The following is a 25,619-nucleotide window of genomic DNA, read 5'->3' on the forward strand; positions in this document are numbered from 1 at the left end:
GTAGTCCTTTGAATCTAATTTCTAAACTACTAATTTTTTTTCAAAATAGTTTAGTTTTAGGTCCTTAAAAAAGGGGGCCACAGAAAGTGGTATTGTTTTTTCAGAAAAAAACATAACATAGTGCAAAGTGTAGCCCTCCAAAAATTTTAACTTCTTTTTGAAATTCTTTAACTACTCTGGTAAAAAGTTACCTAATATCATGTAGTTTGTCCTAGATTTTTCAGGTAATTTTATAATGTGTATTTTTTAATTGGACACATCCCAAAAACATAAAATATCTGTGTGCTCCCCCTAGAAATGAATGAAAACTAATCTAAAATCAAAATTTTTTTGTTTCAAAGTGTGTAGAATGGAGACTAGTTTATAAAAAACTATGTTGTTGCGAAATTCGATGATTGAGCTAAAATCTACAACCCAATTAGTACATGTTGGTTTTTGGCAGAAAATGGACATACATTCAAAAGAAATTATAGTTGAAAGGCTTGAAATAATTCAAATTTGAAATAAATTATATGGTTATATAGTTAACACAGAGATCTACAATGTCATGTAACCTGATTTCCTTGATGCTCAACTACAGTGAAACTTGAAGGAGAGCACATAAGAAAATCAATCATTTTTTGGATGTTTGTTGCAAAACACATATTAGACTAGTTTAGGGACTCCAAACCTTTGGGTTGGATTCCCAAAGTAGATCCAAGCCTTACATTTGGTAGAATCCAAAGTTTTAAATAGCGCATGTGTGCTATTTAAAGTATTTTTAAATTCAGGCTTACATAGCACGTATGCGCTATAGTGCACACACACTCTATAAGCTTGAATTTGAATAGAGAGGGAAGGAGAGAGGGAGAGAGGGTAGAGAATGAGAGAGAGTAGAGGATGGGGAGAGAGTAGGATATGGGGGGGGGGGGAGAGAGGGAGAGAGAGAGAGTAGGGAATGCGAGAGGGTGGGATAGGGGGGAGAGAGTGAGCAGGGGGTGTGAGAGAGAGAGAGAGGGAGAGAGACAATAGGGAATGGGAGAGGGTGGGATAGAGAGAGAGTAGGAGATGGGAGATGGTGGGATAGGGAGAGATTTTTCACATAGTAGGGGAGAGAGAGAATGAGAGTGGGAGAGAAAGAGAGAGAGAAAGAGTAGGGGATGGGAGAGGGTGGGATAAGGAGAGATAGATTTTTGACATAGTAGGGGAGATGGGGGGGAGAGAGAGAGAGAGGAGGGGATGGGAGAGAGGGAGAGAGAAAGTGAGAGAGAGAAGGGGATGGGAGAGAGAGAGAAAGTGAGAGAGAGTAGGGGATGGGAGAACGTGGGATAGGGATAGGGAGGGAGAGAGAGAGAGAGAGTAGGGGATGGGAGAGGGTGTGATAGGGAGAGATAGATTTTTCACATAGTAGGGGAGAGGGAGAGAGGGAGAGAGGTAGTAGGGCATGGGAGAGGGTGGGATAGGGAGAGAGATTTTTCACAGTGCGTACGTACTATAGAGCGTTGTGCTTCATAGTGCGTACACACTATATGAAAACACCAAAAAATGATTATAACGAAATTTTGGTTCCTATTGACCCATATTCTATTTTTTGTTTGTTGTTTGTTATATTCTTTTGACAGAAAACACAGGTTTTACACTATTGGAAGTTAGAAAACACCAAATTCAATTATTGGATACACTATTTGAAGGCTTTTTGAACACTCTTTCATGCTATTGGAAGCTAGCAAACAACAAATTCAATCATTGGATACACTATTTGAAGGATTTTTGAACATTCTTTCATGCTATTGGAAGATAGCTAACACTAAATTCAATCATTGGATACACTATGTTACATTCCAAAATTTTGCCCTAAATTTTAAATTCATCATAGCCGTTGGTTTAACAAATTATTTTCATGTGAAGTGAGTTAGTTAATTATAGACGACGTATCAATTTATTTCTTTTCTAATCATGTGAAGTGAGTGAGTTGAATTATATATGTTGTATCAACTAAGAATAAGTTATTTTCATGATCATGTGAAATGAGTTAGTTATTATAGACCTTGATGAAATCTCTAATGGTCAGTAGATGATTGGTAATGGTTTGGAATTAACAATTAATATATTTTGAATTAATGTCTTGGCAAGAATGTTTGTTTGAGTGATTGCAGGAAGAAGATTGAAGAGAGGGGAAGCATTGCTAAACAGGACCATCAGAAGGGGATGGTTGAATGATTCAATCATCAGAATCAACAGGTTTGACCTAAGACTACCCTGGCGAGGATACTAGGATTTGACAATATATTGCATTGTGGAACTGCATGAGCTATTAAAAGAACTATATAATAAATAGTATAAATTAAACATAATTCATACTTTTAATGAAATTATTATTTAATCATTATTTTACACTCTCAAATACGAACATATGTATATAAAAATAAGGTGACACCAATAAATTATAAGTTATAATCTAATGATGCCACTTTATCAATACATGCACATGAACTTACATAAGAATGTATAATAATAATTCAATAATAATGAAAACTTTTTAACTTCTTATTTATTTCTTTCCCTCCTTTTTCTCTTTATTTGATTTGAATGACTTTTGAATGGCTTCTTGTAACTGATGGTAGCCGAAGAGTCAAGCTACTTCTTTTATTACAAAGTCTCATGATTATATTGGACAATCCATTCTTCCTTCTCTATTACCAGTGGCTCACCATTCTCTACGTTTATTCATAGAGTGGAGAAACTAGAAATAATTCCGACTTCATTCACCGTTCTTCCATTTCCCCGTATCATTTTCACGTCTCTATATCTGTAGGCTCTCAACAAGGAGTAGAGTCCATTCTTCCTGCCGCGGAGTTAGAAGTAGACAAGGGCGTCATGTAAGATACTGCAAACCGTTTCTTTTCTTTAATTCCTTTCATATTGCTATGTCTGACGTGAGTGGGATTTATCATAAGAACCGAGCACATATATCGATTAGCCATGACAGTATATCCTTCCATAATGCTGTGACAGTGGAATATCTTGTTTGTGTAAAATTCAAAATACTGAAACCAATATAATTACAAACTAGATCGTGGTGGATAGTAATAGATTTCTAGTTCTTGGAACCTGTCTGTTTTTATATCATAGATGTTTCTTATTTCATAAGAGTGTATCAATCATGTATATAAGAAATGAAAATACAATGATAACGGCGAACAACTAATTCAGCTCAGAATGTAATACATTTATTCATGCCATACAAAGATGAAAATACTATCATGAATCCAACAGTGAGGAATTCACCAACAATGACGCCACTATAGGTGAAGAGGTGTAAAGCAAATATAGTGGATATAAACTCGCAAGCACCTAGGAATCACCGACATGGTAGCTTGAAAAGGTGAGGTGTAGAGAACCTGCACAAGCAAGGATGGAATTAGAATAAATAAATTACAGAAAAAATAAAACTATAATAGCTTATGCATGTTCCAGTTATGAAATATGTTGTCAAGTCGAGTGGAGATTGGGTTTGCGAACCAAACTTGAAATCCTTGGCTAGGGTAGAAATAGGCAGATGTGCCAAACAAGTGATCTTTGTTGTTTGTCTAGATGCTTCAGTTATTTTGGAGAATAACTGTTGGGACACTCAAACCACCTGATTGCTCAGATGGCTAGACTTATGAACATCCCAGTCTGATACCGAGGTAGGGAGGGTCGTTCTATTAATTTAGGGTGAGTGGGGGTAAGTAATGGTCCGCGGTTACGAGGTTAAGCTTATGTTAATGCTTCTCCTCTCACCAATGCCGAAGCTTGGGCAACGAGATAAATGAATTTCTTTCATTATTACTATATGTTTCTTTTACTCTTAACCAAAAGAATAGATAGATACTTTAATTTCTAGATGGAGTAAACATTTACTTTTATGTTGAGTAAGCATTTCAATTGATATAATTAACCGTTACTTTAATTTTAGTTGAATATGTTAGAAGTAGATAAATTGTTAGCAATGCATAAATATTCCCTTTTCTTTCTTGTGAAATCAGCTAAATATGAAAGACAGTTAGATTGGAAAGAGTTTCTTTCAGTTATAATCAATTAGTAGAAATCATTGTCATGTGAAATGGAATCAGTTACTTATAAAATCAGATTATTAGGAGTTTAAAATTGGTTATGAAAAATTCTTACGTTATACACTATTTGAACGCTTTTTGAACATTCTTTCTATAGAAAAGGTTAGTGCAGTCCCTTTTAAATATGCTTTGTTACTATAGAGACAAATTTCATTTAATAATTTGAAAAGTTGTTTAATATATAGTGAATTCATTGAAATTTGTATGTTTGAGTGAATTGTTATTTGGAAATGGCTAGAAATTTGACAAGTTCAATACATATTGTGTATTCATTGAAATAATTGTAATTTGTATATGTGTTTGAATGATTTGTAATTAAAAAATTGTAATTAATTCAGATGTTTGAATAATTTGATATCTAGAAATCATCATCATGCTAAGGAAGAAACCAAAAACTCAAACAACAGAAAGGGAGAGAGATTTGGCAATTAAAAGAGATAAAATGAAACTACTATGTGAACAAAGAAAATTGCAATGCAATAATCAAGAATTGTCTTCTGAAAAGGAATAAGAACCACTGATACAAATAAACAAAGAGGAAGAATTGGAAAGACAAAGAGAACGAATGAGACTCTTACGCTCAAGAAGACAATTGAATTGTGAAGCTACACCATCTTCCAATGTTGGAGTCATATCATCATCTCATGTTGAAGAAACGCTAATTTGTACATCTGACAATGTACACACTCCATCATGCATTTTGAAGGCACAACATCAACATATTAAGTAGGTGATATTCCATCTTTTGCATCTTATTACCAAGGCACATCATATTTAGTTCAAGGTACACTAAACACTAAACCTTATGTTGATTATAACACCTCTTAGAATCCGTTTTAAAAGACCAAAATATTTGATTGATATTGATACTAACACTTTGAAATCAATGCCTGACAAGATTAGCAAGTGTACTTGTGAAAGCAAAGTTAATCGTATGTGGAGATTATTCTTTGAAGAATTAAATATTACAGGTCAATGTCAATTATTTGTTGAAATGATGAGGAATTTGAAATTTAGGCCTATCATGAAGATTCTTGGGTTAAGCATGGTGGATGATTCAAATGTAAAAAACATTGTAAACAATCTAATGAGTGCATATGACAAAGTGGGTTCTAAATCATGCACCAAAGATAGAAATATTACAAGACGCGTACTTACATTGACAATAGTAAGTACCAAAGTGAAGAAAGATCAACTCATGAGAAAGACAAACAAAACATTGAAAATTGGTAGATGTACTCTAAGGAGAGCCATGGTAAGGCATGAGAGATTGGAAGGTCCAACAAAAAATGAGTTATGGACATTCACTGGTAGACTACCACGAAAGGATAAAGAAATTAATGAAGCTTTGAAATCATTGATTGAAGATTTTAGACAAATAACACGCATGTTTCTCCTAATCAAAGAGATGTTGTAAGGAAGATTGGTAGTTGAAATTGCGACTCACATGTGAAACGTTTTTTGGACTCAACTCAGACACAATGTTTTGCAAAATTTGTTGGTATGTATCCTCAAATTGGAATTAGTCAAAGATTTTTTGAGATGGGTAAACTTTTTTATGTGAAGATAAATCACACATGCACAACTTGTTGTAGGATACATATTGAATTTTCTAACTATTTTGATGTTTTTAGGCATATATGTGTGTTTGTGCATTTTAAGTTTATTTTGTAGGATTGTGACATGAATGGGCCACCTAGATCTTCAAGGGAATTCATATCCAACATTTAAGGTGAAATAGGGGACAGTCAATAATTTTACATGACATCATGCTTGGATGGTATATGCTTATTTTGTGGGTCTTTGCAGCTTTTATCAACTTGTGAACATATGGATAATACACATGCAATTGGAAATGAAATAGTAGATTACAGAAAATATAAGACAGTGATATATGCTCTAAAAGATGGGAAACTGGGTAAAAGATGTGATTTAAGCATTGAAAAGATTCTAGTGTACGAGTTCATGAAGATTTTCATGAAAAGATTATTTACGAGTATGCAAGGCATACACAGAGCTCGATGGTTGGATTTGCAATTCAAGTTGTGCAAGAATAGATTTCCATTGGATACCATTGTTTCGGTTGTAGACTTCGTAGAGAAATACACACTACATCCGCAAAATGAAATGCAAGCAAAGCATTATACTTCTCAACAGGTTTCCATATTTGTTCACATAACATTCATGCATTCACATACAAGACTAGAGGATGACAGGAAGATATTGAGGGAATGCCATTTTTACATCAACGATGATCGATCACATTCTACGGAGTTTGTACATGGTTGTTAAATTCAACTATTTTATGGAGATTTGGCTAACACGGGCATACCATATTGCTAACACATTATTTGGTTTGACAATTGCGCATCTCAATTCAAGAATGCATGGATGTTCTATTGGTTGAGCAGGATGCACAGGTTGTTTACAGTTCAATATATGTGGAATTTCACAGAGGCTGGTCATGGAAAGGGAAAGCACAATGGTTCAGGCGCATGCATCAAAATAACCTTAGCTCGTGAAGAACTAAAGTACAAAGATGGAGCAACATTGACAAATGTAAAATCCATCGTCCAGTGGTGTAATGCTACAATGGGTCCAGGTAAGGAAGGTGAGTCAATGGTTCGTAGATTTATGGTTGATAGCTAATACTAACATTGCACCATATGAGGATTGTTGCATACTAACAAGATCGAGTGAGTTGTACTCTTTTAGAAGCTTTGATGCAGGTTCATGGAGTATCCATACACGAAAAATGATATGCTATTGTCCATCATGTGCAAAGGAAAATTGAGATGAGTGTGAGTCGATTGAATGGGTGGACAAATGGGATATACGGATTTTAGACCCAATTGACACCTATTGTCCTCCATAAGCACTAAAAATGGTAGAGATGGATTCATTTATTGACTTTGACCGCTTGTCTGATCTAGTGCAACCTAGTAATATATATATATATATATATATATATATATATCTTTGTAAATTTAATATGTAACTTTATAACTTTTACCTAAGTATTTGTTGACTTAATAACCGCATTTTGTATATTTATCACTGTAGGCCATGTTTTTGTTGTTATTGCACCTGAAAACAATGAAGAAGGGACAAATTATATTTGTTACTCGGTTATAGATGGTGAAGGTTTAGAGTACCATATATGTGTGGTGGTTGTAACTGGCACATGGCTTAGACAATGTTCTATGAATAACCCTAACTTGTGGTTATTCGAGGATTGGCAAATAGAGAGGAAGATTCGTTATTATTCGAACCTTGTTGTCGCATCAAATGTCCACTTGATAAAATATGGTGGAAAACCACATAATAAAACTCTTTGGAAGGTTTGCAAGTTAGACCATGAGGCAATACTTGAGACATTAAAATGTAGAGCAGATCCAGATGGTTCATTAGATTGAATATAATTACAAAAAATGGAATCTTAAGGTAAAATGTTATTAGGGTTGGGAAACTAATGTATTTGGTTACCTAATAGGTCCTAGGAATCCTAACTAGGGTCCTAGAATGGTCCTAGATGGACCCATTTGATCAAAAGATGTAAAGAGCAAAAATTGTGCAAAAGTTGCAAAGTTGCTTGAACAACTTTTGCAATTTTTGCAAAAAGTTGCAAATGATAGTTTGGGAAGTTGTAACTACCCATGGTCTTGTATTTGAGCATGGGGAAGCATATTTTGGAAGGTTAGAAGGTTTTCAACATGGGGAAGCACTCAAATTCCTAAGTTGGTCAAAAGTTGCTCAATAGGTTAAAAGTTGTTAGGAATGGGCAACTAAGGTATTTGGTTACCTAATAGGTCCTAGGAATCTTAACTAGGGTCTTAGAATAGTCCTAGATGGACCCTTTTGACCCAAAGATGTAAAGAGCAAAAATTGCTCAAAAGTTGCAAAGTTGCTCAAAAAGTTGCCTAAGCAACTTTTGCAATTTTTTGAGTTTGGGAAGTTGTAATTACCCATGCTCAGGTATATGAGCATGGGAAACATATTTTGGAAGGTCAAAAGGTTTCCAGTCAGATTTCACACTCCTTTCCAACCAAGTTGCATTTTTGAGCAACTTTTACAACTTTTGCAATTTTGCACAAAAAGTGCAACTTTTGCGGAGTTCACTAGATTTCACTTCTAGGACTTGGAAATGGTTCCAAATTATTAAAAAACAACTAAAAACACTTAATCCTAGGCTATCTTGACTAAAAACTCTAAAAGACCTAATTTTGCCTAATTAGAAACTTTTGCTCATATTTTGCACAAAGTGGCTTAGGCATACATATCTTGCTCATATCTCTCTCACTGTTCGTCCTAGGATCAAACTGTTTGCTCCGTTAGCTTCGGTTGGCCAGGTAAACCCCAGTCCCAAGCTTGTCCCGTCCCTTTGACCACTGGAATGTTCTTGGGCACGCCAAACCGAATTGACCCTAAGAGTCACTAAATGCCACAGGGAAGTGATCTTTGACAAGGCATATCGCAGAGCTCGTGCGAGGTATAGATGCAATTTCGGGTGCTACAGGATCGCGTTGCAGACACCTACCATAACCTCTTGCTTTTTGGAGATTGGATTCTGTTTTGATTTTGTGGCCCCATCTTGAGTGATGCTGAAACTTGTAGTGTTGGCCAGTACAAAAATGCCAACTAGTGAATCTCTCTAACCAGTTGTCGTGGGATTAAGCTGTCTATTCCATTAGTTCTAGGTGGCCAGGTAAACCCTAGTCCCAACCTCATCCCATCTCATTGATCGCTCAAACATTTTTGGGCATGCCAAACCGAATTGGCCCTAAGAGTCATTAAATGCCACAGGGCAGCGATCTTTGATAGGGCATATCTCGGAGCTTGTACGAGGTATGGATACAATTCCGAGTGCTACATGATCGTGTTGCCAACACCTACAATAACCTCTCTTGCTTTTTGGAGATTGGATTTCGTTTTGATTTTGCGGCCCCATCTCAGTTGATGTTGAAACTTATAGTGTTGGCTAGTGCAAAGTCGCCAACTGGTGAATCTCTCTAACCATTCGTCTTGGAATTGAACTGTCTGTTTCATTAGCTCCGGGTGGCCGGGTAAATCCTAGTCCCAAACTCGTCCCATCACGTTGACTGCTTAAACGTTCTTAGGTGCACCAAACCGAATTGACCCTAAGAGTCATTAAATGTCATATTGCAACGATCTTTGATGAGGCATATCTTGGAGCTTGTACGAGGTATGGGTGCAACTTTGGGTGTGATAAGATCATGTTGTCAACACTTACAATAACCTCTCTCACTTTTTGAAGATTGGATTCCATTTAGATTTTGTGGCCCCATCTCGGGTGATGCTCAAACTTGTAGTGTTGGTCAGTACAAAGTTGCCAACTGGTGAATCTCTCTAACCGTTTGTTGTGGGATCAGACTGTCTGTTTTGTTAGGTTCGGGTGTTTGGGTAAACCATAGTCCCAAGCTCATCTCATCCCATTGACCGCTCGAATATTCTTGGGCACGCCAAACCTAATTGAACCTAAGAGTCACTAAATGCCATAGGGCAACAATCTTTGACGGGGCATATCTTGGAGATCGTGTGAGATATGGATGCAATTCCGGGTGCTACGAGATCGTGTTGCCAACACCTACAATAACATCTCTTGGTTTTTGGATATTGGAATCCATTTTGATTTTGCGGCCCCATTTGAGGTGATGTTGAAACTTGTGGTGCAGGGCACCTAGGTGGCAATTGGATGTCATCTCATCCAATGGAGACTCGTGATAGAAATTAAAGGGGTGATCATACACCTCATTTTGAACATGTTATTTTGTTATGGTAATAAAGCAATCTTTGTTTGTAAGGTCAAGGAACTTGAGGTCACCTATAAACCCAGTTGCTTTAGTCCTAAGGATTTTTGCTTTTTTGTTTTATTTTGTTAATAAGTTGACTCAAGAAGTGTTTTGAGAGTCATTACACTTTATATAGGTCCTATGTGTTACCAAAAACCAAGTGGTTAAGTTCTAGGAAGAGTTAGTGCAAAAATTGCATTTTACAATAAAAGTTGCTGACAACTTTTTGGCAATTTTAGCAATTTTTTGGAAAATGTTGAAATTAACCTTGTAACCAATCAGACCAACTGGTAATCGGTTGGAATGGATTTACAATGATGAAAATACCCTCTATGAAGTTAGAGGAGTCATAAGGTGTACGTTCAACACATTTTTAATTCCAAATATATGGATTTTCTGAGAAATTGTGTTGTACGATCTTGTTCGGATTGAGAGGCCAAATCCGGTTGGATCTTTTGAACACAAATTTTGAATAGATTACAATGCTTTTTTTTTCAGGTTGATTTATTAAGTTTCAAGCAAGCTAGAGCATTTTCTTTCTCAGTAGGTTTCAAAACCCTTAAATTGAGGGTTTCAAGCAAGATGTGGCTCTAACTTGCATTTCTATGGTTGGTTTTCAATGGCCTTCTACGATTTGCAAGTTTACGGTAGGTAGATTAAGATTCCTAAGTTTCATAATTTTCTTAGATGATCTAAAGGGTTAATGAACATGCCCTAGTATGAAAATATGGTGTTTTTAGTCCTTAAAATGTTGATTTTGTAGACAGGGCTTGGAGTTGGTGATGCAAGTAGGAGGTGTTAATCTTGTTCTTCTTACCAAACTCTATAACTAGGCTTCTTCCAAGCCTTCCAAACATATTGCTTTCAGTCCCTCAGGACTCTTCCAAGGCTAGAGACCAGGTGGTTGGCCTATTCTTCATGCCACACTCACCTATTCCAAATATCTCTACCTAAACCTTCACAAAATCAACCAACTATCCCACACAACACACAACACCTCCACTACCTTATACCCTCCAGGATCTTTCACAACACCATACTCGAAATTACTTTGAAAGGCTTAACTCATTACCAATAAAGTTATTTTCAAACATTCATAAGGTTTTATACACCTTAGTAGGCTCCAAACACCATTACAAGTAAACTGACCTATTGAGGGTGCTTCCTTATAGCCCTAGCTTGGAATTTAGGTAAGAAATCAAAATCTTCTGATCACCTATCAATACTCAAGCGAGATTCAGATACCCATTACTGCACTTTATCAAATTCCAAAATCTTAGGTTCTAACTTGTTCATTAAGGCATATAACTCGTAGGCCCTAATCTAGGCTAATAGGCCTAAAGAACACACTCAACTATAAACTCTAATGAAAACTCTAATGAATGCATCCTTAGCGTCCCACGAATGCATACAAGCCTTCCAACACACTTGCTCACTCTAACCAAGCCACTGTCACGTTTTCAATTACTGATCCTCTGTATTTTCCATGCAATCAGTAGGTATTTACTGACCCTCGGCCATATCCATAATAAGAAACAAAGGTATGGTGTCAACTTATAAGAGTGTGATCTAAAACAACCAAGGGAACCTTTAAATCTTCCTCCACTTTATATAAAGATAACATGCAGGTACTATGATCATTCAAACCAAAGAAGCATGCAGTTTACTGCTCAATCTATGAATACAGAGAACTATACCGATAACTAGTGATGTTAGACATACATGCAACACTTAGTATTGATCCTAACTTCATTACCATGTATAAGGAAGTTTAAGAGTCACCATAACCATGAGATATTAGAAACGAATAAGGACTGTAATCAAATGACAGTACATCAGCAAAATCTCACCGAAAATGAATGATTTATTATACAAATTCACACCATACTCTGCACTTTTCTTCTTCACACCTCTTCCCCCTTATCTTCTACATGACATTACATTGTTTATACCATAACATGACCTTTCACCTCCTCTAAGAGCTCGTCCAAGATGGATGACCTTCCATCTTCCACAATTTGTCATTTTTGCAAAAAAATGCTGACAACAACATTTCTTGACAATTTTACATTTTTTGCACATTTTGCATTTTGTACTTTCACATGCTTTCTTGGTACCCTAAATAGGTACAAAAGCTTATTATGACTTTTTAACACTCCATCTATGGCCTTACATGGCATTTTCCACATTTTGTGGGACTTTGACTCACTTAGACCCATATTGATTAAAACATGAACTTGGTCAACATGACCTTAATTGAACACCTAAATACATGAATTGAAATAAGTAACCCCCTAACCTATCATTACACAAAAACATACTAATTATGACTCCAAATTCCAAGAAGATGGTTAGGGTGCTCCTGCACCAATTGGGCTATGAAACTTGGCAAATAGTCATTCCATGTTGGGATAGGTGCAATAAGACCCTATGTAACAGCAAGCCAATCCTAAGAAGCCATTCTTGCACATTCCAATGGTTCCAGGTTTGATTTGGGCAATTAGGCTTGTGAGGCTTGCGTAGGTTTAGGAGTGCTAGAGTAGGTTGGGGAGTTGAAGCATTGGGGTTTTGTGTAACTTCAAAAAGGGTATCCAAATACCTATTTTGTTTGCCAAGTTTAGTGGAGAAAAACAAAGTTGCTGTCTAAAAACCACAAAAAAGGCTATAAGGGCAATTAGGCCTATTGAAAGCAATTTTGCAAAATACATGTTAGGAGAGTAAGTGGAAACCTCATCATTAGGTGTTCTGCGAAGTGTCTAAGGTGTTAATTTAAAGCAAGAAGTTGATTAGGATCCATTTATCAAATTTGTTCATTTTTCCCTTATTGCTTCCCAAGTCCTAAATAGGGAAAGTGATCAAGTAGTTTTGTGAAGTTGAGTAGAAGTTTATTAAGTGCTGTAACCAAGTTGGAAAGAGTCTTTGAAGACACTTAGGAAGGTGGGAAAGGTAGTTTGCCTTAAAAGTGTTCTTGTTGGGAATCCACTAGCTTTTGATGTGAGCATTTTGCATCATTTTGGATGCAAATTACATTAAAATGAAATACTTAAAACGTAAACAAGATAAACAAGATATATATTATGATAACCAATAATGTCATACATGAACAAACATATAATATACTATGATAACCGATAATGTCATATATCAATAAACATATAATATATTATGATAACCAATAATGTCATACATGAACAAACATATCATATATTATGATAACCAATAATGTCATGCATCAAATATAAAATGTCATATATACATCAAATGTATTTTGAATATGTCCACTAATATAAAATCCAAGATATATGTCCACTAATGCCTATACATGTGTGTTTATCCCTCTATCTTCTGCTTCCCACGAGGGGAAGGAAACAAATCCTTAGAGGTCTTCGGTCCTTGCATGGAGGGAGATGATGAGGATGGTGGGGTCTTCCTCACACACTTGTTTATCCTTTTGTTTAGGCTCCTCTCTAATTGGAGCTGATACAAACAAAGTATATATGAATCAATAATTATTATACATTGAAATCAAATATATGTGCACGCAAAATTAATTATTTTCTTATTGCAATCAAATAGTCACTTTGTACATCCACCTCAAAGGCTCGTGAACAATTGGGAGTAACAAAGCCCTACAACAATTCAATCAATTTAATCACTCGATCATACTTATAAATACCATTTGAAATTTCATTACTAACTATTATAAATAACAACTAAAACTATGAAAACTCTTTCATACCTCGGTCAATGGCTCTGAACTAGCCATTGCGACAGCAAGTCCACGATCGATGGACTGATGAAGGTGAGGAGTCTCGAACGTCAACAACTGCAAATCATATAATAAAATTTACATGTAGCATGAAATATGAAACAAATATGATCAAATGAATTAACTTAACATGAAACAAATGTACCTCTATGAAGCTCGTATCATGCCTAGGCTCAGAGTCCCTTGTGAATGTCGATGGTCAAGTAGAGAACTAAGGCACATGGATAAATTTTTTTTGTCAATCCTTCATATGATTACTTAATAAATATACGTATTAATTTAAATAATTAAATCGATACATACCTCTCGACTCATCGATGAGACGTAAAATGGGGTCAGGGAATTTGTACTAGGGCCATCGACACTCTTACCCTTAATCTTGAACAATGTCAAGACATACTAATTAATTAGTCATTTATTGTACATATGAAATGTGATCAAATTAGTTTATTATAATTATAATTTACCTATGTGTCAATGTCAAATGTGTCGCTCAGGAACTCATCAGTGACTAGCCCATCATCCATAGTGTCTCCAACATTATTGCCAAATGTGCATAAGGATCCACATGATGTGCACATGTGACCGCAACACAAAGAAGGCTCCTTAACTAATGGATTGACACAATGAATGAGGGTCTGTGTCAAAGCATTGATAGTCCCTAGAGTACTGGTCTCTACATGTTCCTTCACAACTGAAAGAATAATCACATGCTCCCCATGTGGCTTGACAACAGGTTCCCTAACTACATAGGATCACGACGTGCCCCCGACCTCTCAAATGACGACCCCCCCACCTCTACCCTACGAATCTAACATATCAAGATAATTGGGGATCTCTCCAAGAACAAATTCACAATACAATTTCTTTAAGAAATGCATTGGAACCTCGTGAGTATTGTAGGGAAGGGCATCAAAGTCCATCCACCATCTATACCAAAAGTTATTTTTAATATCATGTATGCATCAATCAATGGGGAACCTTTTAGTTGTATGTTTAATAGTGTCTTATTCTCCAAGCTTTTTACACAATGCACATATACTACCTTTTGCTATGTCCTTTTTTCTTACATCTTTATAGGATAATTTGTTTGCATAATATCTTCTTTGTTCTTCTCTCATAACACGCAAAATATCCAACTGACCACTAACAAAAGCTACATGGCTCATAATGGACTCAAGGGAGGATGCCAATTTTGCTTTCATAGTATTAGTTTTTCCGCAAGCTTTCAACCTACCAATGATTGCTTTTAATTCATTTTTCCCTCTTTCTATTTCATTCATTATATTGTTTTGGGTGCTAGGAGGTCTTTCAATCGGTGGAGGTTGCAGAATTTTTTGCTCTTCTTGTGGAGGGTTTTCATTTTGATTTTGTTGATCAGGCTGGGGATTTGGTGGTCGATTATTCACATTTCCTGATAAGAAACCAATTGCATTTTAAATAAATAAACAAATTTGAAGCAAAACTAAAAAAACATACAAAACAATGCAAAAAGAAGAGTAGAAAACATACTTGATGATCCCGATCTTAATCTCTGGCGACGAGGAGGCATTTTGAGGAGGAGAATGAGCAAATTCTTCAAATTCCACAAACTGTGTGCACGCTTTGGAGGTGAAAGCAGAAACCAGCACAAAGAAATAAGGGAAAATGGAATGGGTTGTGTGTTTACAGCCCATTTCTAGAGTTTTAAAAAGTGCGGACGCGCTAGGGCTTTTGAAGCCCAAGCCAAAGCGCCTGCGTGCTTTTAGGAATTTGAGTTGTGTGTCATCTTTTTGGCACCACAACTTGGTGTATTCACCCGTGAACTTGACTCTCCTTGAATTTGGAGAACTCAAATTCTTCAATACACAGGTTCATATATATTTGTAATTTCTTGAGCATTTAAATTATTATGGCAATAGTGGATTACTAATTAATTAGTGATATTTTGCAGAAATTACTTGTATTTGGATAACAATATCTCTTCAACATTTCATGTTTATTGAAATTTCAAGAGATCATATATTTTGAAAATAAAAACTCAAATCGTAAAACAACTAAACAAAGAAGAAACATATTTCTCCGACATTGTTAGTGAGAGCCAGTTGGGTTCATTATAATGTGCGTGGACTATCGTGCATTGAATAAGAAGACCATCAAGAGAAGATACCCTATTCCTAGGATTGATAGGTGACTTGATGAGTTACACAATGCCATATACTTATCCAAGATAGATTTCCATTAGGAGATTATCACCGAATCCATGTAAGTAAGATGTGGAGAAAATAACTTTCTGCTACCATTATGAATAGTGAATACTATGAATTCTTGGTCATGCTGTTTGGGTTGACCAATGCTCTAGACATATTCCAATCCTACATGTAATGTCCCCACTAGGGAGGACAATACTACCTGCAAAACCAATGTTAGAATTTATACAATAATAAAATATATTTTACTATGCTACCCTCAATCCTAACCCAACTTTAAAGACATCTCTAAATCGGGTTTCCTAACCCTTAGTTATCAATTCGTTTTTTCTAGAGTGCATCCCTTAAGGCTCACATATACATATGTTGACACCATCAAAATATTCTTACCATATATATTTCCTCAGGCATGTTGGTCAGATGGAGATAAAATTTCTTGCATACCAACATTATAGAGGCCATATCCTTTTAGGTAGTGTTTGGTCAAATGGGCGTTTCACCCATCTCTGATACCAACACTATATGTCCATCTCTATTGTGTCAACCAAATGGGTAGTTATACCCATCTCTGATACTGACTTTGTGATCTACTTCATCATGTCAGCCAAATGGGAAGTTACGCCCATCTTTGATACTGCCACTATAGAAATTATGATCAAATCTTCTCTCCATAAGAGATTTTATTGATCAAGTAACCTTTAAGGAACATTAAGATTACTTAGTAATCTAAAAAGGGATTATCTTGATCTTAAACCATTAACCATTAAGTCATGTGTGTTGTCCATTTCGAATTCCACCTTTGCATATACATATGTATATGTATAAATCATCCACAAGTATGATTCATTAATGTAAATAAATTCATAAACATAATTAAATAAATATAATCCACAAACATACCTTTCTTACTTTGCTCTTTGCTTGGTCCATGTGGCTCTATCCTTAGTTGGCCCTTCAATGAATTATTCCTTCTAGATTATCTCAACTCTATATTTACTTTCTAAAATTCTTCATTTTTTAATTACAAGAAAATGATTAAATGTACTTTTTTGTTTCTTCTTTACTAGGAGTCACAACTTTTCATAATACAAATCCTTTGAAAAGTCACAACACTTCATAATTAGAATCCTTTCGAAAAGTCACAACACTTCAAATTAAAATCCTTTGGAAAAGTCCCAATACTTTATAATTACAAATTTTTTGAAGAGTCGCAACTATTCACAATTATGATCCTTTCGAGGGTTCACATCCTTTCAATATCATTGATCCCTTTTCTAAAAGTCACTTCCCTATTTTCTTCATATTCTTTCCTCTTCCAATTTTCCTTTTTGAACTCCTATCTTCTCTTCTTTTTGTTCCCCTCTCTAAAATAAGCTCTCCTCCCTTTTATATCTTAATTTTAAAGAGTCATGTCTATTTGTTAAATATCTCTTGACTTTTCATTACATTTAGTTAATTTATATTATTATATGTTATATTATTTATTTATTTATTCGTGTTTATTATTATTTATTATTAAATTCTATTTAGAAAGTTAACATACTTTCTACAATATTATCTCTTGTATTAACTTTTATTTGTTTATATATTCGTTGTAATATTTTTATTTTTTATTTAAAATACAAAATATTATTTCATTTATAATATAGATTTAAAAACAATTTCTTATTTTTATATTTTAGTATTAGTTTTAATTTAACTTTATTATCATTATATATTTAATAACATTGTATTATCTAATTATTATTAAAATTCCATCTTAAAATGGGGATATGATACTTCATGAACCAACATCTTGAACAAGCAACTGTGCAAGTTTTTGTTGGTATTCTTTTATGATGCACTTCTTTACGATTAGACATGGGAGGATCATCTGAGGCATGTGGACAAAGTGTTGGGGATTATAGCGATAAAATTGTTCGCCAAAAGGAATGATGAGAATATCATATCTGGGACACATCATTAGTGGCCAAGGGGTTTCAAGTGCAACAAGAAACGATTCGAGCCATTTTGCATTGGCCACCTCTTAAATCTCTCTCAAATTTGTGTGGATTCTTTGGAGAGTTCAATTACTAGGAAAGGTTCAAGAAAGGGTTCTCAGAACTCAGCACACCATTGACAGATCTGAGAAGGATAGGATCCTTCCAATGGAATGAACAAGCAAAACTCACATTCGACAAGCTGAAGGAGGCCACGAGTTCTTGTCCTGTTCTCGTATTGCATGATTTCACTAGACCTTTCATCCTAGCATGTGGCGCATCTAGGGAAGGCATTAGGGCTGTACTAATGTAGGGCCATCACCCTATTGCATTCAAGAGTCGGAAGCTCTCTGGAGTAGAATGGTTGTATTCCATTTATGAAAAAGAAATACTTGCCATCATGCACACCCTACAAAAGTTTTGGTAGTAGCTTGTTGATGCAAAGTTCGTTGTTCATATGGACCACAAGAGCTTGAGCTAATTCCTGCATCAAAGGGAGTTGAACGATTGACAATAGAAGTGGGTGACCGAAATCCAAGCTTTTGATTTTGATGTTGAATGCATGAAGTGTAAAAATAACGTTATGGTAGGCGTGCTATCAGGAAGGTCTATTGTATCCTCTCTCTGTCTCAGAGCTTAACAGATTGGAAGACACAATTGTTGGTTGAATACTTGAAGAACACATTCGAGGGCTAGTTGATGGATAGTGAAGTGCAGGATGATAGGTTTTAGGGTGGTTGACGACATCATCTACTATAAGGACAAAATTTGTTTGGTACCAAAGTCCAAGATGAACAATAGGGTTTTAAAAGAGATGCACAACTCACCCTTGGCCAGATATCTAGGATACTTGAAGACCTACATACACATTAGGGAAACGTTTTTGTGGAAGGGTCTTAAGAATGATGTCCTACAGTACACTCAAGAATGTGCCACCTACCAGTAGAACGAATCTGAGCACACCTTACCTACATGTCTTCTTCAACCATTGTTAATTTCTAAACAAAAGTGAGATAACATCCCAATGGATTTCATTTTCAACCTTCCCAAGGTGCAAAGAAAGGACTATATCTTCATCGTGGTCGACTAACTAACCAAGTATGCTCACTTCTTTGCTATTTCCATTGGGTATCAGGTAACACAAATAGTAGAGTCATTTTTTTGTGAAGTATTTTTCCTGCACAATCATCCCCTAAACATTGTAAGTGATAGGGATATTCGCTTCGTAAGTACCTTTTGGACCTATCAACAAAGCGGATATCCCTATCCCATCCAATGTTTCAAATCATCACCAAACTTCATCTTTGTCCTGAGAGATGTCAAACATGTTTAAATAGGCATTCCCCAATGGTCACAACAGACCAAGGCCATTTAGAACCAAATTTTGAAAAGTTGCATCAAAATTGCAACTTTTCATTTATGCGAAATTGACAACTTTTACATTTTTCCAACTAATTGCTTTCTAAGATTTTTGATCGGTTAGGACAAGTTTGAAATGACTTAATATGATCCTAATACCTTTATTATAACCAAATAGAAAAGAAATGTTTGAAATCCTATGGTGACTCAAGGTGATCCATGGTTTATAATACACCAATGGATACCTTAGCCATACAATTTTGGATTTTCCAAACAAGTAGCCTATTATCTAATATTATCTAATCTCTTATGACCTTATAGAGAGGTTTCTCATGTTATTGCTTGGTTGCTTTGCACCAAGAGATCTCAATATATCAAAACCCTCATGTAGCCAGTCCTAGCGTGTGACTGTCACTCAATGCCATATCCACAAATAATGAAGGATCCTATGTGGTATTGTAACAATAATCACTCAAATATAACCACTTAACCCATGCCTCATATTGTGTCAAGTCATAGTTCCTAAGATAACCTTCTAGCCACTTATTCACAATCTCTGTCTATCAATCTACCTACAGCTGATAGCTACTAATTGGTGCCAATTTTGTGCTTGTAAATTGGAACAATAAAAATAGAGTTTTACCATCAAATTCGCTATTTCCTATGATTGTACAATTGTGTATAGATTGCTAGACTTGATCAACTTACATAGTTGGATAGAGGGATGAAGTAGTCAATCATTGCATTTTATTTCAAGTTTGTGTGATATCTGTAATGAAAGTTATAACAAATTTTGTACAGGCAACATTAGAAACCCTCATTTCTAGCGCGTGCAACCAAAATGGGGGCCTAACTTGCATTTTCACAAATGGAATTCAATGGCCATTTGGGGAAGCAAGTTGGTAATGTATGCTATTAGATTCCAAAGGTTGGTGGTTAGATTCTTTAATTTGCTATTTTTACTAGTCAACCCTAGGTCAAATATCTCTATGTATTTGACCTTGGGAAATGTAGTAGCAAGCATTTGAAGGATCAAACCATCTCAAGAGGACATGAAATTTGGTAGGTAGTGTGAATTTGTGTGGGGAAACACATTCAAAGGGTTAGATTGGTCCTATGCACCCATTTTCCTATACGTGCTTTGTAAACCAAGCCTAATTAGGCCTATTAGGTCTGTGTACAAGGTAAGGGTTAGGAGATGTTGGAGTAGAGTCAAGTCTTGATTTTTCGGAATCAGAAGTAAAGTTGAAAAGGGTATTTGAAAATAATTTTTTTTGGGTTAGTCTTTTGGAAGTTTTGAAAGTTAAGTAGGAAAAACCAATTAGGAAGGCCTAATTGACCTACTAGCCCAAATTGGGTTTAGAGCATTGTGTGGAGTTGGGAATCAAACCAAATGTTGGAACATCCTATTTGAGTGCTTAGGACATCATCCCAAGTGATAGGGAGAGTTAGTGAGAGGCTTAGGGTGAGTTTCCACCAAAACAACAAGTTGAGGGACTTGAGTCCTAAAACCAAAAGGTGTATCAAACTTCAAGTCTTAGCCAAGTTGTTGGGAAGTCTTGGGGTAAGTCAGATTTGTTTAGGGGGTTAATTTGAAGACCCTAGAAATTATCCTTAGAAAGAGGGAGACCAAAATCCTCTTTTGGAGAAGTGGGTAAGGGATATTGAGGAATCCACTTTTCCTGCTGCGCTCTTTGCATCAGGTGGTATAGGCAAGGCAAAAAAAAGATTTAAAAAAATGTGTTTATATTAAAAAAATGAGTTCACTTTTTGCCTTTCTGCGCGGCCGATTCATGCAATTTTTTGCACAAATCGCATGAATTGGAGATTCATGAAAACAAAATGGTGATTTGATTCACCGGCTCCAAAAAAATTGCCATGCATGAACCGAATCGCCAAATTGGCAATTCTGGCGATTCTCATAACTCTGCTTGAAATAGACCTAACATTTATTCAATAATGGTAGTTAAAAATTTAAAACTACTTTTACACTTTTAAAGGTACCAAGTGTCTTCACAGCTGTAGATAACTGTGCTCACTCTTGAAATAATAGCAGAAATGATTGCTGTCATGGCTTGAAATAGACCTAAGTTCTATTCGATAATGGTAGCTAAAAATCTTTAAAGCTACTTTTACATCATTAAAAGTATTCTAAAAAATGACATGTCCGACACATGTTTAGATTATAAGTAGTATTAGATGTAATCTATGTTGATATATTGCCACTGTTGAAATCATTAGTTAGATTGACAACTAGTGACATTTCGAAAAACTCACAATATTTTCAAGCAAATGTCAGGAGTCAGGACCATGCTGTGAAAAGATATGTTGGAATGTATCATGATATTTTAAAAACATCTGCTTCTATGCTTCTAGCGTATACATCCATGAGATAGCTAAAAGAAGGAAATATTCTGGTTTAAGGGAAACTTACTAATACTCAAGAACTGCAACATCTATGCATCTAGAAGGAATGAATATTCAGTTTACATAGTTAAACATAACTGATTTTTGGTAAAATCAGTTACAGATTGAAACTGTGAATTCCAATTCCTTAAAATGTTTGGAGATGAATTCCTCAATCATTACATCTGCTTCTATGCTTCTAGCTTATACATCCATAAAATAGCTAAAAGAAGGAAATATTCTGGGTGTCTAACAAAGGTTAAGGGAGATTTACTAATACTCAAGAACTGCAACATCCATGCATCTAGAAGGATGGAAATTCATTTGACATAGTTAGACATAAATGATTCTTGGTAAAAATTAATTACAAATTGCAACTGTGAAATTCCAATTCCTTAGATGTCTGAAAATCAATTTATCAATCATTTCACAACAGACCTCAGTATTAAGATCTCCCCTATATGTACATGTGTTGTTGCCAGATATGATCTGATGATAGATCTTGTCATCTTTTCAGTTTCTGAGTACAAAACTAACAAGGCCAAGTCCCTCAAGGTTCAGTACATTGAGCTAGTCTGAAAACCTAAAATATTATTACCAATGTTCAATGTTAGCAAACGCTTTAAAATAGTTTGTCATTGATTTAAGCCATTGATACTTTCATGACTATTTCTTTATCTAGAGTAATGAAAGATCAGGATAACTTGTATAATGAATTAAATAAAACCTCTTGAAAAACCTAAGATCCCTCGTGTATTGACTTCTCAGACATTGAATTCTGCATTCATCTCTTCCACAAGTAAACTCCAGCATTCTGCAAACAGTCACTCACCTGCCTATTATTTCATGTTTAGTTGATGAGTAACACAGCCCTATGACACAAAACATAGATGGATTTTAACACAACTTAACGTAACCTAATTGTTTCTAGGTGCACACAGCTCAACTGAGAGTTTAATTTTGTTGGATAAAGAAAAATCAATCCTTATGAAGATAAAATGGTCTTCGACTCAGGAAGTGCAGTAGGATGCACATCCAGAGCATCAGAATGCGTTGTGGATGCTCAGAAATAGTAATAATTTTCTGATTTGCATCATAATCGTGAACATAGAGGGCTTATTAGTTATTAGTTACTTCACTTTGAATATTTGTAAACTATCAGATGTCTTGATCAATGGTGAAGGATCATACTATCAAACGTTATATATATAATGCATCCAAAAATAAAATAAAATCACGCATCCACACACCCGATTCTCACATCCGCATTAGAATCAAGCAATTTAATAAATGAGGAGTAAAGTTCTGAGTTCCCAAATCATACACTCATACAAATGCTTTTGCAGATCCCATTTTCACCTATTTCCAGTGTCTCTTTATGTGGATGAAATTTAACTACACAAGACTAATTCTGTCAGCTGTAGTAGTTAAACAGATCTGAATATCTACACCAATATGATAATAAATTATGTGCTGTAGGTATTTTTGAGAATGTTCCTAGCAGGCAACTAGAAAATGCTTCCAATAGTTCTAAATTGTTGTCTATTGTTCCAGGGATATTTCTTATTCAAATGCAAGACGCTCATATTTTCATCTCCAAAGATGCGATTTCAAGAATCTACTATAAATGGCCAGTCACATCCCCCTGATTTTAATGGGCAACAAAAACAAACTCTCACATCGACACTAGAATCAAGCAATTTAATAAACAAGGAGTAAAGTTCTGAGTTCTCAAGTCATACACTCAAACAAATGCTTTTGTAGATCCCATTTTTGCTTATTTCTAGTGTCTCTTTATGTTGACAAAATTGAACTACGCAAGACTAACTCGGTTAGGTGAAGTAGGCAATTTTCGCTGACTTGTCAAACTGGATCGCCAATTTTTTAGGCAAAAATTGCCTAGATCACCTAAATCGGCGATCACAAAAAACGATGAAACTGGACCCAAAAATCGTCAAATTGGTAAAAAAATACTGAAAATCACCAATTTTTTAAACATATGTGATGGATTTATTGTTTATGTATGTTAGGCTTTAGCTTCTATTTGATGATGTTATAGTGTGTTTAAGTTATATTCAGTAAAGGGTGCATGAAATATGTTTTAAATCGTTAAAATCTTTGAATTTTGAATGGATTTTTCACTTTGCTGATTCACAGCCGATTCACAGGGAATTAACGATTCGAGTAGGCCATGCCGATTCTGATTTTTGGTTCTTTGAGTTAAACTGATCTAAATATCTACACCAATATGATAGTAAATAATATGGTGTAGGTATTTATGAGAATGTTCCTAGCAGGCAACCAGCAAATGCTTCCTATAGTTCTAAATTGTTGTCTATTGTTCCAGGGACATTTCTTATCCAAATACATGATGCTCATATTTTCATCTCCAAAGATGTGATTTCAAGAATCTACTGTAAAAAGCCAGTCACATCCCCCCTGATTTTAATGGGCAACAAAACAACCCACACATTGTACATATTTTAATAAGTCACATGTTGAGAAATTACCTCCACCCTACTAGACCAATAAAGATTTCACTTATTTAAACATTGATTAATCAGAAAATAGTATCCATGAATATAGGAGACTTGTAAAGTCTAATAATTGAGAGGGGCTACAAAAATGTGACCACAGAAAATAAAAGCACAGAATGTACAAAGTACATTTTTAAAACTCCGTATCTTAAGAAAAGTACGCAAAGACAAAATACAGCATTTTTTAAATTCAAAACTTTATAAATGTATACAAATGTGACACTATCTTCCATGATTGTAGTAAGGGAAGAAACAATACCTTGTTCCCATTGCAGATATGAAGTCCATCAATGTTTACAAATTGTTTTGCACTCATGAGTTGTCCAATTATGATAATGTGACTCTGGTTGGATGCAATCACAATACTATTAATTAGAGGATAACACTTTTTCACTGCAAGCACAGCCCACTTCAAATATCTTACGCTCTTTTCATTATTTATTTTATTGGGCCTCTGGCTTTCACCACTACCAACTTCCACCTTCAATCCATTGCTGCCTTACAGTGTCGTCAAAACCACTTGAAAAGTCTCACATTGAATATATTATGCATTACCAGGAAAGAAACATCATCCATTCCTCATTATTTGACAACATTACTAAAAAGTAGTGGCAGTATCAGCTGCATGAAGTAAACCCGCTGGTCCAGAATTCAAATCTTTCAAAGATCAAAGATAGGGTAAATACCAAGTTTGATTTTCAGATATATATAATGAGGTCTTTGGATGATGACTTCAAAGAGGTAGTAGGAATCAGGTTAGTAAACATACTGTTGAAATCCTTCATCCTCCTTCAGAGTCTATAATGGCTTTTTCTGTGCTGCCCTGATATTCCCATTTCATTTAAATTAACACTCTTTCTTTGAACTGTATATAGCCCTGCATTGTGGGCATTTGCTGTGGTCTTTTTGCTTCTTAATGTATCTTGTAATCCTTAACAAGAAAAAACACTTGCGCTAAATCTTGTTTCTTCATGCTTTTGTAAGGATTGTTTTTGTTTGAGAATCTAATTAATCTCCCGTTGATTCTATGCATTGCCTTTTGGAACAAGGTGGTATGCTTACTTTTGGCTCTCTTTCATACCCTTATGTCTAAGTTATGAAAGTTCCGTGGAACAAAACAAGTCATAATAACAGAGATTGCTGTAGAAATCCATGAGAGACATGCTGCTAGTCAAAGGAGCATTAGTTGTGCAGCCCAGTGATAAATGGTTCTGGTTCAACCACCGAAAGTTGGTTCTCTTTCTGATACATTTTACTCTCTTTCAGGTGTCAAATTCACTACAAGCTAAAGTCTCAATGTAAATGCTAGTTCTTGTTATTTCAGTGGAAGATATATTAACAGGAAAACTTTTCCTTATTTTGTGCAGAATGCTTTTTAACTCTTTCTTTTTATTTGTGTTAAAACAATTCTATTTGGTCAGGAATAAGTAGTTAGCTAAATACTCTTAAGAAAAATTTCAGTACTACAATTGAATA

At 35.3% G+C, this 25,619-nt stretch overlaps 1 long non-coding RNA gene across 2 annotated transcripts in view; it reads left to right on the forward strand.

The window, feature by feature from the left end:
* LOC149557915 (uncharacterized) overlaps window positions 1–25,619 on the forward strand; it is a 145,734-nt gene that overhangs the window by 116,822 nt on the left and 3,293 nt on the right. The gene's annotated exons all lie outside the window — the stretch shown is intronic.

Source organism: Cupressus sempervirens, chromosome 5, assembly GCF_028749045.1.
Source record: "Cupressus sempervirens isolate cs-2001-9-10 chromosome 5, ASM2874904v1, whole genome shotgun sequence".
Classification (NCBI taxonomy): domain Eukaryota; kingdom Viridiplantae; phylum Streptophyta; class Pinopsida; order Cupressales; family Cupressaceae; genus Cupressus; species Cupressus sempervirens.